This window comes from Capricornis sumatraensis, chromosome 9, assembly GCF_032405125.1.
Source record: "Capricornis sumatraensis isolate serow.1 chromosome 9, serow.2, whole genome shotgun sequence".
Taxonomy (NCBI): domain Eukaryota; kingdom Metazoa; phylum Chordata; class Mammalia; order Artiodactyla; family Bovidae; genus Capricornis; species Capricornis sumatraensis.
The window spans coordinates 36,393,394-36,409,698 of NC_091077.1; positions in this window are offsets into that span (position 1 = coordinate 36,393,394).

Genomic DNA, 16,305 nt, shown 5'->3' on the forward strand with positions numbered 1-16,305 from the left:
TCCAAAACATAGGCGAACTTGAATTTTTTGGTGTTAATAAGAATGTGTTTTTATGTTTTGTGTGCATGTCTGTGTGTGTTTTGGTTTTTATTTCTTTAAATCATGACTCATTCAGGTATTCTAAGAAGTTTTCAGGAGAAACTTCTAAGAGGTCAAGTCTACTGTCCAAATAGGTATAAATAATTTGATGTTAAGTACAACCATTAAATAATAACATTTTGATTATAACTCTGTTATAGCCTCTTCTAGAAGTTATGTCAAGTGACTTATCATAAAAACTTGGCTACAAGATGGCTGCAAATATTAATGGAAGACTAAAAGCACGGATTCATAAGTAATATGGAAGAGCAGGAGATAGCCAATGATTGCAAAATTAGTAAACATATTAGTTACACATTAGTGAGTAAATGCATCAGAGGGAAACCATGGAAATGTAATTTCAGATTTAACGAAGAGATGTAGTTTCTATAATGCAAAAGTTATTTTTAATTATTTTAGAATAACATAAGGTTTGTGATTGAGTTCACAATACAATGTCTAGCACAGTGGGTATTTAACTATGTGTTAAATAAATGGCCAGGTTAGTGTAAAGCTAGTTCTGATGGAGTTTATTGTCCAAGTTTAACACTAGTTAAATTTTCTGTGGGTATAGTGAGGACATAATGTTGACAAGGCAATTTCATGTGAATTTTAGTCCACAGAAGATTCTATTGTCTTTTTCTCATTATCATAGTATTGTACTCTCTTCACATTTTCTAAGTTATCTCATACTGATGACATTATCATAGGAAATAGTTGAATACTTTAGTTAGCTCAACATCAAGGTATAAAAGTTACTACAACTAAAAACACTATTTCATCTTCATGAAATCTGCTCAGCTATCTCTATCCCAATTTTTTGGATCCCACTCTCTTACATTATTCTCATTTTAAAATAAGATAATACTGAAAGGGTGAGAATTCAATTTAGATTGTGATTCAGACACCTGCAGTATCAGACTTTGCATTTTGATTTTCTTAAATCTTCAACATACAAACAAAGAAGAAAAAGGCTTTGCCAGGGAATTCATAAAAGATTCTTATACAATTTGTGATGCAACTTAATCTGGATTTGCACTAAATAGCATTATACAGTATACATTCTCTTATAACTTGTTTTTTAGCTCAGTATTACACTTTTATGAGTCATTCTTATTGATGCACATAATAGTATTTGCATCATTTTGATTAATTGATATTATTCTATTATATAGATATCTGATTTATTTATACATTTAATTATTAACTCCTTGGAAGAAAAGTTATGACCAACGTAGACAGTATATTCAAAAGCAGAGACATTACTTTGCCGACTAAGGTCCGTCTAGGCAAGGCTAGGGTTTTTCCTTGGATGTGAGAGCTGGACTGTGAAGAAAGTTGAGTGCCGAAGAACTGATGCTTTTGAACTGTGGTGTTGGAGAAGACTCTTGAGAGTCCCTTGGACTGCAAGGAGATCCAACCAGTCTATTCTGAAGGATATCAGCCCTGGGATTTCTTTGGAAGGAATGATGCTAAAGCTGAAACTCCAATACTTTGACCACCTCATGTGAAGATTTGACTCATTGGAAAAGACTTTGATGCAGGGATGGATTGGGGGCAGGAGGAAAAGGGGACAACCGAGGATGAGATGGCTGGATGGCATCACGGACTCGATGGACGTGAGTATGAGTAAACTCCGGGAGTTGGTGACGGACAGGGAGGCCTGGCGTGCTGCGATTTATGGGGTCGCAAAGAGTCGGACACGACTGAGCGACTGAACTGAATTGAATTATTAACAATTGAAACTCATTTGCATATACAGTGATTTTTAGTAAAAATTTCTATGGTGCAGTTGTTCAAAAAGATAAGAGAACCATTAATGGAAGAGGAAATCAAATTAGTAATATATAACATAAACCATATGAAAAAGTTACATGATAGAACTAAAAATATTAGAACATTAGACATAGTAGGAATAATGATTGTTTTATGACATTTTATCTCCATGTTGTGTACATGGTTACAATGTAAGGCTCATAAAAAGATTTGAAGAAGTTCTACATCAACTATACAGCTAGGAAGGTAATTGTACATGTTCAGCTTCAGGAAAATTAATGCAGTGGTGTATACTTCCTGTATAATAATTTCCATTTCTCCATATCTTCACCAACACCAGTCAATGCAAATTTTGCTATTAAGAGGATGTATACTGCCTTCATAGAATGTATATGGGGCATTCCCTCTGTTTATACTTTTGGGTTGCTATATGATTGAAAAGATTCTCTCTTGAGAATATCAATAATTTATCTGTAATATCACTGGATTCCTCATTTCTTTATGGGAAGTTATAAACAATGTATCCATTTCATCCAGGTTTCCAAATTTACTGGCAAAAGCATTCATAATTTTCAAATTTTTATAACTCCTGCTTCATCTATATCTGCTTATTTTTCATTCTTACTATTTTAATATATTATACCTCTTTTTCTTTGATTCATCATTCCAGGGCTGTGTCTGTTTTATGAGCTTTAAAAACAAACAAAAAACTTTTGCCATGTTGATTCTATCTCCTGCATTTCTGATGTCTCTTTCATTAAGCTCCTCTTTTGTTTTTATCGTTTGATGATAAAGTGCTCATGCCTCTACTGACATTATGACTTGGTGGTTCTGACAACATTCTCCCTATAATGAACAGTACAGGTCACGTAATAAACTGAAGGCAGATTCAAGGAATACTAGATAGTAAAAACAGTGATTCTAATTAAGAAGCCAGAAATCAGAAGAAATATTAAACAGAGACCATATGAGAGATACAATATTCTGCTTAAAATTTCAAAGGAAACTCAATAACTGGAGACACCATTTTCTTACAAAGCTGAACACTAATAATGATTGAATATGTGAAGAAATGAGGAAATGAAAGTCTCTCAGCCATGTCTGACTCTTTGAGACCCCACGGACTATATACTAAATGGAATTCTCCAAGCCAGAATACAGGAGTGGGTAGCCTTTCCCTTCTCCGGGGGATCTTCTCAACCCAGGGAACAAACCCAGGCTTTCTGTATTTATGCTCTGTATTTTGGTTCATAAAATGGAGAACAGTTTAACTTGGAACTACATCTTCTATTAACATTAAACTAGGAAACAGGGATGACCTGTGCACTAAGGACAACTCTTAAAGTTGGGCACAATCTGAAACAGATTGTTTTTAAAGACTTCAAAAATACACTAAATTTTAGAACACACTGGCCCTGCTCTGGGAAAGGATTTGTGCTGAAGAACTTGATCCACACTTTCAAGTGACTTTTGCTTGCTTCTGAGATACTGAGAAGCTGAATGTCACTTGTGAGTCACAGCTACAGAAAGCTAAGAGGAAAGGTATTTGAATCCAGGGTCAGAGAGGGATAAGGAGCTATTTACCCTTATTCTCTCTAAATGGGGAACCGAAACTGCTGTTCCCAGGAGTAAGAATAAACCAGATAAAGACAGGCACTTGCAAGCACTGTAGCTCAGCTCAATTTCAATTCCAAAATTTTATTACATAATTCCCAGCATGTTAGAATTCCCTGTTAAATGGCATTAACAAAAGAAAAAAAAACATTTCTGGTGGAAGATAACATTGTCTTGAGCTTCAGATTGATTTCACAGTCAATTTTGAAAATAAAATATCACACCCCAAATGATATGCTACTGCTAAATCACTTCAATCATGTCCGAATCTGTGCGACCCCATAGACGGCAGCCCACCAGGTTCCCCCGTCCCTGGGATTCTCCAGGCAAGAACACTGGAGTGGGTTGCCATTTCCTTCTCCAATGCATGAAAGTGAAAATAGAAAGTGAAGTCGCTCAGTTGTATCTGATTCCTAGCAACCCCATGGACTGCAGCCCACCAGGCTCCTCTGTCCATGGGATTTTCCAGTCAAGAGTACTGGAGTGGGGTGCCATTGCCTTCTCTGCCAGATGATATGAGACACCATGAAAAGAAAAAAAAAATTCAGCATGAGAGGCAATATAAGCAGTCCCACTGGAGAAAACAGCTATAGCAACTATGTGATAGAATTTAAAATAGTTTATTTGCTCTATGCAGAAAGAGAAAAGACATTATTAAAATTATTTGCAATAAAAACTTCTTTAAAAGATATACTAGAAACAAAATGGAGAAAAAAATGGCAACCCCTTCCAGCATTCTTGCCTGGAGAATCCCATGGACACAGGGGTTCTGATGGACTACAGTCCATGGGGTCACAAAGAGTCAGACACAGCTAAGCGACTAACACACGCACAGAAACAAAAAGTGCAGTAACCCAAATTAAGAATTCAGTAGAATAGTTTAACAGTGGATTAAACTCAGCTAAGAGAGAACTGGTCTAGTGGTAAACTGACCTCCCAAAAAACTGTCTAGAATGAAGAATGAAAAGCTAAGATGATAGAAACTTCATGAGAAAGTGATAAACATAAAGAATACAGTGCAACAATTTAAACTTCACAACTTAACTCCTGGAAAGAAAGAAGAGGAAATAAGGGGGCAAAAGTTCTCCTTTAGGAGATAATGGCTGAGAACTTAATGACACTTTGCAAAACTGGAGATTAGATATTACTCCATCCATTTAAGAAGCCCTACGAACTCCAAACATCCAAGCACACTATATACAATCCTTAAAATATCCACAGTAGAAAGATATTTTTTAAACATTTTTAATGTGTCAACAAATAGCCTATTTCTCAAAAAAAAAAAAGCAACAGAGACAATGGAATATTTTGTTATAGCAATTTAAAGATAACTGCTAAGCTAAATTTTACTTTACCCAAGAAAATACCCTTTGACAATGAAGCTGCAATAACTATTTTCAGACCAGATTGTCTGAAACAATTCACGACTAGCAGTCATGCATTTAAGGAAATTTGGGATATTAATCAAGTAGAATGTAAATAACCACACATGGGATGTTAGAGATGCATTAAAGAAACAAGTAAAAAGTGGTAAGAATGGATTTTGCAACAAATAATCTGAGTTATTTGGTTAAAAACCTTCTACTTTCTGGATTAATAATCATTCCTAAGTAAGTGTATAGTTTTGGGGGTTTGTTTTTGTTTTTGCTTTGTGGATGATGCTGGCTCTTGGTTAGTCACTGTCACACTTTCGACCTTTCCTGATTGTCGGTGTGACTTTTGTGTCACACAGAAATTGAGCATAGGAACTGAGGTTGAATTTCCAAATAGCCTGTATGTTCCATAGAATAAAAAACATCCTTAATTGAAAACTAACAGAATAATTGCAAACTAAGAGAATCTGAAACATGAGAATGAAAAGAATTAGCATCTGTTCTTATTCCTACCCTTTTTCCTGATCCAGAGACTATAAAAAACAGTGACTTAATTTTATTTAAAGGCTGAAGTGTAATTGATTTGAGGATGGTCTCTGGTTATAAGCCAATGCCTGTGTTCTCTAGGATTCAGAGTTACCACCTGACCTCTGAAATCTTTTTTTTTCTTCTTCTTCTTCTTTTGGTCAATATCCACATCCTGGGTCCAGGACCTACAAGTGGGCTGTATTTATGCAAAGCACATAAGGTTATCTATGTTTCCCTGCATTATCAATGATATAGCTGGCTTTGCCTCATCTCTGCAGGTTTATTAAAAGACCAGTCCTGGCTCTCGACCACCTGCATTCATGTCTGTACTAAGGATAATAAGAGTTAGAGAGGGGAATTTCAGAAAGAGGATACAAGCCACATGAAATAAAAAGAGAGAAGCATGTGAAAGTAACTATGAGATTTCACCACACGTTTCATCTAAAATGAATTAGCAGAACATTTAAATCACAAAATAGTAAAATGGCATTACTGTTCAGTAAATAATTTTTAAAAAGCTGTCCTATAGGTATGTGGCAGTTCTCTTGAAAAAAAAAAAAATCACTGATATGTAGATATAGATGAGTCCTAGAAACATTGTACATTGTATATTTTCCTGGAAATCTGTTTATACTAGCAAGTTGACTAGCAAACTGTTTTTAAGTAACATTCTTAACATTTGGCCCTCTCCCAATATAAATAATATTTAGTCAGTTAAATAAAGATAAATGAATTTATAATAAAAGTGAAAAAATGCTTTGTCTCTATGTCTAATAGGCTCTATGTTTAAGCTACAGATCAATAACTTCCTTAAATTTAGTAATCAAGTTACTTATTTGCATTCTCTTAAAAATAGAAATACAACAAAATTTAACAGGGCTCAGATATTATTACACAAGATGCCTTTTTTTGTATTTTAAAAGATTTATTATTCTCTAGTGGCTTGCTATTTATCATAGGACAATGCCATCTTCTGGAATGTTGGCATGTTTTCCCAATGACTTTCTAGGCAGGTGACCAAGCTTCTTGGGAAAAAACTGCTTTTTGATTCTGGCCAACTTACCGCTATAGCAGTGCTCACCACTAACATTCGTAAAGGAGTAACGCTGCCAAGTATTTCAAACTTCAGAGGACATCTGAAACTTATTGTTCAGTGCTTTCTTGAAACACCTTCATGAACATTTGATACCACTGTAAAACACACTGCCTGCAGTGTCTGGACTGGAAACAAAGGATGACTGCTCACTGCCCCATCTTGAAAGAGATTTTTATACTCATTAACTCAGTGACATTGTCATGGAAGTGCTCAGAAGGGAATCTGGGAATTTTTTTTTTTTTTTTTTGCATCGTAGCCAGCAAACATCAAAATATTCCTTATTTATTATCCTCCTGAAATTATTGTCATAATGCAATTATGTAAATGAGGACTTGCAATCACACTGAGTATTTGTTCCGGTTTTGAGGCAAATACTTATTAGATCAGAGCAGTTTAAAGAAAACAAGGACTCAACCACCAACAGAATTCAGGGAACGTGAAAGAGCATGAGAAATTCCCATTGGAACTGTTCCCAACATGTTGCATAAATAAAGGTAGGGTTTGTTGAAGATTCCCTCCCACCCCCTCCATTTTCTGAGGAAAAAAAAAAAAGCCTGCTTAGTTTGAGGAATGAAGTATGGCTCAGGCAGTCATCCCTACCTCTTCTGTCCTAGTTATGGGGTGTGGGGGTGTGTGTGTGTGTGTTCTTTTTAGATCCACCATTTCTCTAGCTTTCTCCAGGGGCTACTCACACCCCTCCTCAAATCCACAAAGGATTTCCAGCAGAGAGCAGCTGGTGCCCTGTATTGGCTGCTTTCCCCGGACTCAGGGGGGCTTTCACAGGAAATCAATGGCTGCTTATTTTCCCCTCTACTGTGGTTTTCTGTGCGGACTGACATGGCCCCAACCATACCAATCCATTCTGCAGAGCTATTTCCATTCAGATGTGCCTCTTTATAAACAGCGGAAATTAGTGGAGGGCCAGTGTCAAACTGCTTGTCACATCTTGTTTTCAATCTGTTGAAATCAGGTTTATAGTGTCCTATTGAGAAACCTAGGCTCCTTTTGAGTTGCACAATGCATTTCAGGAGTTCTATCAGGCGAGAAATGCCGAACTTCACGTTGCTATTAAAAAATAATCAAAATGATTAGGCTTTTGAATTTTCTTGGAAGGAACTTATTTGCATGGAATTTGCTGTCTTAATTGCACAACATCATTTATTCCTGGTTATTCATCTCTCTGGTGTGTAAAAGTATTCCTAGTTCATCTTTCAGTAGGAGAGCCGTGTAGTGTGAATGTGTTCTGGTGATTTAGTAGCAATGAATGAATGACTAACCAAGTACTGAGGGCATGAATACAGTCAATACCACACCATACCATGCCTGTATCCCTCAAGCCATCAAACAAATAGTAATTAACATTTCTTGAATGCATGGCATGGACCTAGGCCACCAGTAAGTGCTTAACAACTCATTCAATTCTCACAACACTCTGAGGTAGTCACTATTATGATTCCTATTTTATAGATGAGGTAATTGAGGTTTAAACTGATTAAGTAATTTTCTCAAAGTGTCAGAGTCAGAGGTGAGCCAAAGACTCTAACTCCAGAGACCACAAAGTAACCCTTATGCAATACTGATCCCTTGTAAAATACAGTTGATTTAGCTTCAGGGTCATTTTTAATATTAAGTGTATAAATGTACCTAGAAAGCTAAGCAGTTCCTAGATTTGAACCTGACATTGGATGATCACAGTCTATGGATAAAAATGTAAAACTTGTTTCATTTGTTTAGTGTCTTAGACTCAGTTCAGAGACTTCCATGAGAAAATAGCAGGTTTCAATACAGTACCATAGTACTGAGGGTTAGCCGAGCTTAAAATAAGAAGATAAAGGGAGGGGAAAGACTTTCTCCATAACAGGGTGAAGCAGAAGTACTTTTAGGAACAACCCACATGGGATCAAGAGTGCAGATTGACAGAAATGCTTTCTTATGCCATGTTCCTAATAGGAATAACTGCTCCTACTAGAGACGAGCATTGTTTCTAATAAAAACAAAGCAATGTTTCTAATAGGACCTGGAGACTGTTAGAGGAAGTATCATCCACTGGGACACCCTCTGAGGTTTAGACAGGGCTGACATCTGTAACATGAGGCTTGCCTCCCATCCAATGTAAAGCAATGTCTCCTCTTTTTTTTCTAAATAAAAAATATTTAAGGAATTAGTACCCAAAAGCAAAATAATATTAAGACAAAACCTTCACTGTTTGAAGGGTTTTGTAGGGGAAGAGGGAAAGAATAAAATGTCATAAACAAACTTGAAATCTAAGATCTTCTTTCTTTCCACAGAAAACCATCATTGTAAGTAATGTAAATAATAACTAGTACATATCTTTATACTTTTACTACCTGAATACACCCTTAATATACATTTGTTTTGTTCTGTAACAAATTTAGTAGGCTTCACTGGTGGCTCAGACAGTAAAGAATCTGCCTGCAATGCAGGAGACCTGGGTTCAATCCCTGGGTCAGGAAGATCACCTGGAGAAGGGCATGACAACCCATTTCAATATTTTTCCCTGGGGAATCGCCATGGACAGAGGAGCCTGGTAGACTACAGTCCATGGGGTCACAAAGAGTCGGACACGACTGAATGCCTAACACTTTATAACAAATTAATTTCACCTGTTTTGGAAAATTTCCAAATAATACCATACTATACATAAAATGTAGCTTATTCATTCCACTTTATGTTTTGAAGATCTAGGTTGAATATTATACAGTTGACCCTTGAACAACATGTGTTCAACTGGGCAAGTGCACTTATACATGAATTTTTTAAACAGTAAATACTATAGCTCTACATGGCCATAGGCTTGTTAAATCCTTGAATGTGCTGAGCTTGTGCCTAGTTGCTCCACTGTGCATGACTCTTTGTGACCCCATGGACTGTAGCCCACTAGGCTCTTCTGTCCACAGGATCCTCCAGGCAAGAATGCTGGAGGGGGTTGCCATGCCCTCCTCCAGGGGATCTTCCCAACTCAGGGATCAAATTCAGGTCTCCCGCATTGCAGATGGATTCTTTACCATCTGAGCCACCAGGGAAGCACAAGAATGCTGGAGTGGGTAGCCTATCCTTTCTCCCAGGGATCTTCCTGACCAAGGAATTGAACTGGGGTCTCCTGAATTCCAGGAGGATTCTTTGCCAGCTGAACTACCAGAGAAGCTCAAATCCTCGGATATGGAACTGTAAATAAAGAACTGCATATTCAGAGGACTGAGAAATTTTTAACTTGAATTTTTCAACTTCACATAGGGTAGGTGTCCTACCCACTCCATGCTGCTCAAAGTTCAACAGCAGATATTCTTGAACACTTAGGAATATATTATAATTTATTACTGTGTTTGAGTGAATGAGTGAAGTCGCTCAGTCGTGTCCAACTCTTCGCGACCCCATGAACTGTAGCCCACCAGGCTCCTCCGTCCTTGGGATTCTCCAGGCAAGAATACTGGAGTGGGTTGCCACTTCCTTCTCCAAGGGAACTTCCCGACCCAGGGATCGAACCCAGGTCTCCCACATTGCAGGCAGACGCTTTACCCTCTGAGCCACCAGGGAAGCCCTTACTGTGTTTGCTACTGGGTATTTGTTTGGTTTCCAGTTTGTGTGGTTTCTAGTACAAATAATACTACAATGTAGAACTCTCCAAATGCCCCTTGTACAAATGTGTAGAAGTTATTTTTAGGAAAGATTCCTAGGAATGACAATGCTAGGTCAGGAAGTGAAGTGAAGTCGCTCAGTCATGTCCGACTCTTTGCGACTCCATGGGCTGTAGACTACCAGGCTCCTCTGTCCATGGGATTTTCCAGGCAATAGTCCTAGAGTGGATTGCCATTTCCTTCTTCAGGGGATCTTCCCAACCCAGGGATCGAACCCCGTTCTCCCGCATTATAGACAGAAGCTTTACCGTCTGGGCCACCAGGGAAGTCCAGGTCATGAAGTATGTGCAATTTTTAATTTCAGTATATTTGTCCATATTGTTTCCCTAAGTAGCTGTAGCAATGTATACAGCTTCCAGTAATTAAGAGTTCTTGTTTCCCAGTGGCCTCTGAACATGTACTGTAATTGTTTTTGCAATATGATATATGAAGAAATGGTATTGTTTACATTTTCTTTTCTAGAATTATTAGTGAAGTGGAAGTTGAGCAGAATCCTGCAGCCCATCCCACCCCCACCCTCAATTTCCTTGGTTTCAGGGTACAAAACCAAGCAGTTAATGACTAGGACAATAGTCCCAGACTCAGTATCTGATACACATCCCAGAGCTGTTTGACACATACTGTAGCTGCCACGAGAGGGGAAAAAAGCTAACTGTGTAATGACCAGACTGCAGCCACGACACAGGCTGCTCCCCCTTGGGCAGTGCTGGCTCTATGGTCCACAGTTCTGAGACTAGGCCTCAAGAGAATGGGGTTAACATTATAGCTCATAATAGTCTATGTCTTTGTGGGCATCAAAATAACTGTTCCTTGTTCTGCATGCATATGTTAGTGAAAAACCATAATTGTAGGGAAGGGCTGCTAAGATTCAGGCTGACATCTTACACTCTGAGAATATGGTACCCTATATCAACATGAAGAAGTTACAGAAGATAGACCTTCACACCTAATTCCATAGAAACGGAAAAGTGGGTATTTATAAGCAGCTCTTTGCAGGAGACCACCCTCAGTAGGAAGTTTCATTTCATGTCACTTCAGCAAAGCTATATGTAACTAACTTTTAAACCAGGCACCCCCATACTCTACTCATCACCAGCCCGAGCACACCTTTCAAATCTTTTAAGCACGCAATACCTTGCCTAACTTGTCAGTTCTTTTCATAGATCAAGTAGAAATGAAGAATAAGTAAATAACAGATGACCAGATCTCCTCCCAACCTTTCCATTCAATCATCTCTTGAATAAACTGTGTAACCAAACTGTGTGAACAAGACAGCATCTAGAAGACTGCAAGAAATCATTGAACCTGCACGCAGGAGAACAGGGTAACGATTCTGATCCTTCATCTCAGTGATTAACTGTGATCACCTCCCTTTTTTCCTTTAAAACTTTCATGGCCACACAGAGCCTTCAGAGGTGGTTTTGTGGGGCTGCAGAGTCCGGCATCTCCTGAGACAGCCAGCACTGTAACTAAAGGCACTTTTCCCTTCTGTCAACATTTATGAGTATTGATTTTCTAAGTGGTGAGCAGTGGGACCCTCGATTTGATAACAAGGTTAAAGATCTTTATTATGATGATAACCATTCAGGTTTTCATCTTTTACCTGTTTATATAAATTCAGTTATAATGTTGTTGTTTTACTCATTTGAATAAATTCATGATACAAATTTATACTCATAAATACATTGTAATTGTGTGTGATTTATACCTATTTCAAGTATATTCTCTGAATCAGTTCTTTTTTCCTTTCAATGTCTCAATTTTACAATAGGTTCAAACTGAAATGAGGTTTTATAGGTTATTTTCTTTTTGATATATAATGTTTCCATGTCTCACTTAAGAAATTCTTGTGAATATGAAGATAATGAAGATCTCTTCCTACATATTGAGAAGCTCTGTAACTTTTGCACTGTTGCTACATTTATAGTGGAAAGCACCAAAGAACTGATGCTTCTGAATGTAGTGTTGGAGAAGACTCTTGAGAGTCCCTTGGACAGCAAGGAGATCCAACCAGTCCATCCTAAAGGAAATCAATCCTGGATATTCATTGGAAGGACTGATGTTGAAGTTGAAATTCCAATACTTTGACCACCTGATGCAAAGAGCTGACTCATTTGAAAAGACTCTGATGCTGGGAAAGATTGAAGGCAGGAGGAGAAGGGGACGACAGAAGATAAGATGGTTGGATGGCATCACCGACTCAACGGACATGAGTTTGAGTAAACTCTGGGAGTTGGTGATGGACAGGGAGGCCTGGCATGCTGCAGTCCATCCATGGGTTCGCAGAGTCAGACATGACTGAGTGATTGAACTGAACTGATGGTGTAAAATAGTGAATGGTAAAGAGGAATCTAATTCTGAAGACTTCATATTGGAAAAAGAATTCTTTTAAGTCAGTCTATGCAAGATGCTCACAGAAGAGGCAGACTTCATCCTAGCCTCAGAATTCATAAAGTTGGGTAAGTGGGCTCTGAGAGGACCTGTCCTTTGCTTTCTACTAAATTATTCCAACTGCAAAATTCAGTGCTATCTTTCTCTTGGTCAGTTGTCACTGTCAAAAACTTGAGCTTCAAGTTGTCATATTATTATTTTATGTGAGGATGAATTATTATTTTTCTCTTCCTCCCTACTGGGGTGGGGCTGGGATACAACAACAATTAAAACAAAATAATAAATTGGGGGCAAGTAATATGGTTTCTAGCACCAACATTTCCAATGAAAAGCTATTTAACCTTGGGCAAGTTAATTAACTTCTTTTAAAAGTTCTCATCAAAGCCTGCCTTGACAGACTAACAAACTTGCCATGAGAACAAAAACAAAATGAAAAAGTCTTGAAAAATGTTGGCCTAAAGTAAGATATTAATAATATTACAATTTATTTCATTCATCAGTACTTTTAACTAATCATTCCTAGACTGTCAGTTATAATCATCACATACGTACATGCGCATATATAAAAGTTGCAGACCTTCTCAATTTTCTCAATCTTCCATGAATAAACATTATAGAATATATAACAGTCTGCTTATCATTCTAACTATTAGCATTTATTTTTACATAGTCTGTTTTGGCTTTCTAACTTCCCACTTCATTTTTTTTTTCTACTGAATGCCATCAATATTTCTTCCATTTTTTCTCTTTAGTAGCCCACACACATACCAACTAAAAATGAATCTAATTGACTTTCCCTTTTTAAATTACTCTCAGCAACAAAAATATTAAATGCTCATTTTCTCTGGCCAACTGTGAATGTTTCAGTGAATATAACTGGGAAAAGTTCCATTTGCCTAGATTTGTATTATTTATCCCCTTACACTGACTGCTAACATATATAAAAGAATAATGTTCAGGCCTAAAAAAAAAAAAAAAATGACCTATCAAAAGAAACCACTGGTGATTTTCATTTAGAATTTTTAGGTATATCTTAAAGACAGCTTCCTAAAATGCTATGGTTTGGTCTTGACTTAAATGACAAAATAAGCCAGATGAATTTCTTATATCATAAATTACACAACTCTGACTACCATGATGGGTTTATTGTTAAAATTTATCCCCAGAAGGTTAATACATCAATGCCTATCTTTCCCCAGTAGAGAAAAGCTTTCATTGTGGGGAAGTTGGAGAGGATGTACACAGACTGAAATATTTTATGCACCATATGTTCTCATGGAATTCTGAGTGCAGAGACCTAGACAATTCGAAACTAAGACTAATGATATCAAATACTTCTAAGGAGCCCACCGAGTTTCTTGGCGAACTAAGCAACTGACATGTTCTGCATTGCTTTCAGGACTCACTACTGATTTAACAATCAGAGTAGAAAAAGGACATCATCTCTTTGGTCTGTCCTTATCACATCAACAGCTATACTAACTGCCAAATGATAGGGATTGTCAAATGAGATGGTACTAAAGCTTGAACATCACTTGTGGTTTATGAAAAGAAGGTTCTAGAATTGAAAGGCAAGGCATAAGCAAGACTGGATACAAAAAAAAACACAACCAAATTATTAAATTCTAATAAAAATGGTCTGGATCTAAAATTTCCTCCATACTAATATTTAATCAACTATAAAAGAAAAATTATTAAACATACAAGGGCTTGGAAAACTTACCACTCAAAGCCCTTTCTCAAACGATTTCCTGAGAATATTTTAAGGCAAAATGAAAAAGAAATAAAAAGCAGAAGACATGGATTGGGTTTAAAATGTTAAAATATACTCCTCAGGAATAAAAGGGAAAGTAATTTCAGAAGGTGAGCTGTACAACACACCAGTAAATAATATCTTAATTTAGAATAGAAAGACATAGATTATCTAGAATAATATGAAGTACAGTTAAGGCACCAGCTACTCCTATAAATTTATATTAATCATATTTTTCCTTATTAAGAACAGGTCAATAGCAAAGCTCTGTATCCATCACTTTAAATCTTTCTAGCTACTTGATTCAATACCTAATGTTTACATGATCATAATTTTATAAATATTAACTCGGCCTCAATTAGACTCAAGCTATAGCAAAGTTTGGAAGACTAAATTGTGTCTGTATATTATGAATACAATTATATAAAATAATGTAGTGGTGTATTAAGTTTGCAAGATGTTGAAAGAGAGGCAGTGGGAAGTGGAGGAGAACACATTTTATCATCATAAATAGGTGATACAATCTTGACTAATCAAAATTATTATTACATTAGAATATCATGACACATTCATAATGGTCATCATAATATTCTTATTACATATGTTCATAAAGATGACCAGTAGAAATATTTTAAGTGGATCTGAGAGAAGTAATTTTGGAAATGTTTTAAGAGTGAAAAAAATGTATCATAGTATATGTTAAAGAGTCTGTGACTATCTAAATTTGATAAATCAAGGAAATATGCACAAGTGGATTATTAGCAATGTGGAAGCAGCAAGCCTCACCAGAGGTATCACAGACAAATGATGGCATAAGGCAACTAAAGGAAGAGGCACCAGGATTTGTTTTCTATTACGAGTTAGTACTGCTTTGGTTTTCATCAACCAAAGGCAGTAACTTTCACAATTAAAATTATGGACAGAGAAAAGAGGATATATGTATTTTTTTATGTTTTAATAAAGTCTGGTTTATGCAAAAGTGCTGGTCTCTGGAACTATTCAATAAAAGTCTTAAGCATGCTATGTCTATGCTGTCCAGGACCATCACTACTAACCAGATAAGGCTATGGAGCACTTGAAATGTGGCTATTGCAACTAACGAACAAAAGTCGTAATTCATTCATCCTAATTCATCTAAATTCGAATGACTAGCTGTGTCTCATGTCTACCATATTGGTCAGTGCAGCTCTTGATAAGCAGTTCCCATCTTTTACCCTTAAACAATTTTTATTATTTATTTTCTGTGAGAGCACCCTCCCCCATGCTTTTAAGAATTTTGTCAAACACATTTCAATAAAATCTATGCACTACTCTATTCAAACCATGTAACTGCTAATTAGAGCTTTGACGAACCTGAAACGCTATCACCTTACCAAATCTAACCAAACCCAAAGCAACTTGATACCCTTGAAGGGAAGAGTTTATTCCTAATTTGGATATAATTTTCATTAGTCTTTGTGAAAGAGCAAAGTGCTTCACAGACTCTCTGTTAGTGTTATGTGAACCCAAAAGGGCCTGGCAATTTCTGCTGACTCTTAATGTTGCAAAATCTTACAAATCGGTTCCATTTCAGGTCTCTGTTAGAATTATGAAGGATGCTGAAATCTAAAATAGACCTCTGCACCATCGGTCCATCTATAAAATCCTCCGTACACTTTGAAGAGCTCGACTGTTCTTTGACTGGTCTCCCAGAAATCAGTGAAGCTCACTAAAGCACTGGGACTTGATCCTGCTTGAGACACACATTCAGTTCAGTTCAGTTCAGTCGCTCAGTTGTGTCTGACTCTTTGCGACCCCATGAATCGCAGCACGCCAGGCCTCCCTGTCCATCACCATCTCCCAGAGTTCACTCAGACTCACGTCCATCAAGTCAGTGATGCCATCCAGCCATCTCATCCTCTGTCATCCCCTTCTTCTCCTGGCCCCAATCCCTCCCAGCATCAGAGTCTTTTCCAATGAGTCAACTCTTCACATGAGGTGGCCAAAGTACTAGAGTTTCAGCTTTAGCATCATTCCTTCCAAAGAAATCCCAGGGTTGAT